Genomic DNA, 4,780 nt, shown 5'->3' with positions numbered 1-4,780 from the left:
GGGGCGCGGAGGGTGAAATCGACCAAACAACGGCCGGTACACCTGCGAGCCTTGGGGCGTGGTACAGGGGTGGTTGGAGCCACGCAAAGCCCATAAGGCTGGGGTGCCCAGAACCCCATTATAGAACCAAGCCGCAGGGGGAACCAGCAGAACCGCAGCCAAGGGAATGAAGGGCAGCCTCCCTACATAACTACAGAACATCAAAGACATGGCGGGCGAGATGTGAGGGTGTTTTAACACCAACTTGGCATGGTAGGGGGTGCTAGGGGAGATCACTGTCACCCCTAGGACTCCCCACTGTTACAGGACCAAAGGAAGTAATCTATGTCCAACCTTCTTCTCAAGACAAAAACATTCTTGTCTAAAGCACCCCAGACAAAAGTTTGTCTAACCTGTCCTTAAAAATTTTCAGAGATGACAAATCCATAGTCTGTCTTACTGATCTTTCCAGTGTTTAACCATCCTCCTAGTTAGAATGTTCTTTCTAACTTTTCAGCTGCATTTCCCTTCCTGTAATTTAACTCCATACCTTTTTGTCTCATCCCCTGTGGTCACAGGAAATAGTAGATCACCATCTTCTTTATAACAAAACTTCTTGTATTAGAAGACTGTTATCAAGCCCTCATCCCCATTAATCTTCTTTTCTATGAATCAACTAAACCTAATTCTTTCTGCCTTTCTCCATGTTACACTTTCTTGACTTCTAATATATTGTGCTTTCCTCTGAACTTTTTTCAGTTTGTCCTCATTTTTCTTGAAATTTGGTGCCCAAAACTGGTATACCACACTCCAAGTGAAGCCTCACCCATGCTGACCTGTTGTGTAGTTCTGATTGAAATGACCTTTGAACAGAGGGGGGGTCTTGCACAGGTGCTGCACACAACCTAGTGGGAGGGCGTTTAGGGAGTTTAATGTGGAAGTATGCACAATACTGTCCAATACACAGAGCTGCACTGCAGATGGAACAGGGAAGGGTTATAGGGCCCTTTGTAGTGTGACTATTACATCATGCAAAGGAACTAGTTAGGATAGCATGCACCATGCATTGCAACAGTGGCCATGTTGAGAATGTGGAGAGGAAAGACTGCTGCAGGCTCACACCTAATTGGGAGATATATTATTGATCTTCACATATAAAAACCTCTGGCTTTGTGACAACATAAATGACACAGAACACTACCTCGCTCCTTGAACATTTTGCCAAGACAGAGGCATTTAGTGATGCCTATTTCAGACAAGAAACATCAGGAAGCTTAGTCAGTGCCCCAAGATCACTCCTGGGGCTAGAGAGAACAGTAGGCAGCCCTTGATGAACACAAGGAAACTCTCTCCCACCTACACTAGTGACAGAGATTAATTCTCTGGCTTGGCCCTGCTTCAGCACCTCCCACCCAAGGGAACCAGGGAGTAAGAAATATAGAAAACAAAATTCATGTCTCCCTGAGGAGATTCGTCCAGGAGGACTCTTCTCTCGGCGGTCTTTTCTCTCGTTGATCTTATTTCTAACCCATCCTTCAAGTCCTACAGACACACATAGGACACCTTAACCTTTTGATTCCCATTTCATCCCTATCATTTCCCTCAGTGTTCCCACTCCAAATAGCCCTAGTCTTCTGTGGTACCTACCTTCACATTTGCTTCTTGTCCAACTGACTATCCTCTGTATAGTTGTTTAATGCTGCCATCCTCTTCTTTTTCCTCAGGTTGATCCACGGAAGTGACCCTCTGTGTGATTCCTCTTCTGGGTAGGCCCTGCCTTCTTGTCCATCATTACTTCTCTTCTCCACTCTTCTTCCCTTTTATCTATCCATCCATGCCTCACCAGACCTCAGCAAGGTCTTCCTGTGAAGCTAAACTGACTCCCCAGGCTCAGACTATATTCTGAGGCCACAATTCTAGGCAATGGCAAGATAGCCAATAGGCATGAGCTGCTGACATCACAGTATTGTTACATCACTGCCTGTGATGAAGCAAATCAAAGGGGGTTGCTGTCTCCATGGTGCACTTTTGTCCATCACTCTTGTCCAGCTCTACCTTAAGTTTTTACAAGTTTGGGAAACCCAAATGACTCAGCTACTGGCATTTAGCATGAATCCTGTAGGGGTCTCTCCCTGTTGTCCTGGCCTGTCTCCTTTCCATTCTTGGCTGGATTAGAGATTAAAAAATAATCAAGGGCTGGTTCCTTACGTTAAAAAATAATCAAGGGTTGGTTCCTAGCGAGAAAAATAAAGCAGATAAGTGAAAAAAATAAACATTACTTTTTGTGCCAGGTGTTTTAAAATCAGTTTACTGCTTTTTATTTTTCATTTCATAGCCAAAAAAGTTTCAAAGTGAGTTGTCCAAATAAGCTGATCAACACATAGAAGGTCTCTTGAGAGGAATCCTAACCTTTGAGAAATCTTGTCATTGACTTCATTGATTTCTGTTGAGCACATATTTTATGTCTTGTATTGCATGAAATATCTAACTCTCCAAGATAAGTTGTTACCATGCTTTAATGTTTTCTTAATGACAAGATGGGGAGTTTTTTTTCACATTATTTTGTTTGAACCAAGATTTCCAAGACAAGGCTTTCATTCTGAGCTGTGCATGTTCCTTGCTTTGGTAAAAAATCTGATGTTCAGTTCTGTTTCATTTGTGATGAGTCTAAGCTAGTTTTCAGGTTCAAATAACTTTGTGAATGTGAATGGACAGCTCTAAAGAGCCATATGATTCTCTTAGAGGTTCCACATAGGTACAGTAATCCATCCACATACAGGATCAGAGTTTTATGTATCAGAATCATATTGTCACATTAATAGAGGTAGAGTAATTGATACCACTGAAGTCAACCAGTTTTGCTAGTATTTATCACCATTCAGCATCAGAATTCAATCATATAATTGGCAGGTTATTTCTTAAAAGATAAATATTGTGCATATTATCAGAAGTATAACTGGAAATATTGTTTTCTTATGACAGACCAGTTAAAATTATATTGAGTTATGTTTAGCTATTGCAAAGGTTAAAATCCAATATTTAGGTTTTTAAAAAAATTCAAGAACTAATCAAAATTAAAGCAAGCTTAAAAAAAACACAATTTTTGTTTAAAATAGCCTGGTTAACTTTTGGATCACAAATACTACAATGTTATATTTGTAAAGAGGAAGAAAATGAACTGTCTGGAAACACACAACTTATTGTGTTCGAAACCAAAAAAAGAGAGAAACAATCTTCATAAATGGAGTGTTTACAAGTTATTTTTTCACTATAATTAGAGCTAAATATTTAAATGATAACAAATTGTTTTTCTGAGTTTAACCTCTTTTTCCATTTCCAAAATAAGTGTGAGCAGATCAAGTTTCCTTTTGGGGTATTAATTATCCAGTACAATTAGACATTACTTTGAATCTACTTTATTCTTTGGATTGATGGATGATCAAAAAAAATGTGCAACTCTAAAATTCAATTCCCAGAATTACTCATACCAGCAAAACATGGGGTGAAATTCTGACCCCACTGAAATCAATGTGTGCATCCAGATGAGGGCATAAATGTCTCTTGCCCTGTCTCAAACCCCTTTGAGATGGGGCAAGACACACATGTGAGAATGAGAAAATGTTCCCCATGCTGCAAACTTGGAGTGCAGGGAGAAAATTAGACCCCTGGATATCCAGGGATCTAAAAAATCTGCTTCGCAGAACAGCAGAGCAAAGCATGGTCCCAGACTGCACCTGGAGCCATCAGGTGTCAGTCCTCCAGAAGAGATGCTTTGGTTTCGGCTCTTAGGTGCTCCTGCTGCCCCTGGCCCCAGTGCTGTCCATGGTAAGTGGGGGAATGGGGGTGGGGGAGCTTATGGGGTGGGGGGTGGCAGGGAGGATGTGGGGGCTTGCTACTAGCTGCCTCACCAGTGGATTGGGACAGGGGGCTGGGTCCTGCCCTGCCCCTGAAGCTCTTTCCAAACCCCATGTCTCAATTGTCTGATGGGGGCACAAGGGCTGGGACCTGCCCCTGACTGGCACAGTTCCCAGCCCTGGCTTCACAATCATGAGGCAGGGGTTGGAGAGCTTGTTCCCTGTTCAGCTCTGTGATTGCAAACCTGGGTGGAGAACAGCCTGGAGAGCTTGTTTCCTGCGCAGCTGTGTGATCACAGAGCTGGGTGAGAAACAGGCTCTTCAGCCCCTGCTAGCAGGGAGCATCCAGTGCCAGATCTGATGTTGTAAAGCTGGCACTGGTTGATAAGAAACTCCTATCCCCCCACTTCCCAACTGCAATGGTGATCTCGAAGCTGGGGGGCTGGAAGCCCCCTGCTGCTGGGGCAGGGGGACATAGTCCCCACCTGGGCTCTGGGAGTGGAGCCCTCCTTGGCCCTGTTGGCCAGCTGACCAAGAGCAGATTTGATCCCAGTCAGGTTTCTACTTGAGCACTACTGCACAGTTAGTAATTGCAAGTAAATTTGATGCTTGCATTTACAGGTAGCAAATTTACACATGATTAGTGAGGTTTACTACACAGTAAGCATGTACACATGTAGATGTGTATGCTTACTGTGCAGTAAACTACACTGCTTTTCAGTAAAACATCTAATATAGTTGCACCCACTGTGGATTAACCTGCCACTTTTCCTTTCAGAATGACAAAATAGTAGCATTTAAGACCATCCTGCTAGAAGATGTGGGCAGAAGGAGCCCAACCCAACCTTTAACCCCATGGAAGTAAAAAATATCCTCACACATGCTGAGCTCTGCCTATGAGCCCTTCAGGACCCAAATATGGCTTTATCATTAGAAATATCTGTAGG

General features: G+C 43.1%; 1 long non-coding RNA gene across 1 annotated transcript in view; it reads left to right on the top strand.

Moving 5' to 3' along the window:
- The first annotated feature begins 217 nt into the window (after positions 1-217).
- Positions 218-4,780, top strand: part of LOC109324229 — a 22,543-nt gene continuing 17,980 nt past the window's right edge. Inside the window, exons 1-2 of the long non-coding RNA XR_002104885.1 lie at positions 218-228; positions 475-477. This is a non-coding gene — a long non-coding RNA (uncharacterized LOC109324229). The remainder of the gene's footprint in view (positions 229-474; positions 478-4,780) is intronic.

This window comes from Crocodylus porosus, unplaced genomic scaffold, assembly GCF_001723895.1.
Source record: "Crocodylus porosus isolate Cpor-Errol unplaced genomic scaffold, CroPor_comp1, whole genome shotgun sequence".
Classification (NCBI taxonomy): domain Eukaryota; kingdom Metazoa; phylum Chordata; order Crocodylia; family Crocodylidae; genus Crocodylus; species Crocodylus porosus.
This window is presented reverse-complemented; position numbering and strand designations above follow the sequence as displayed.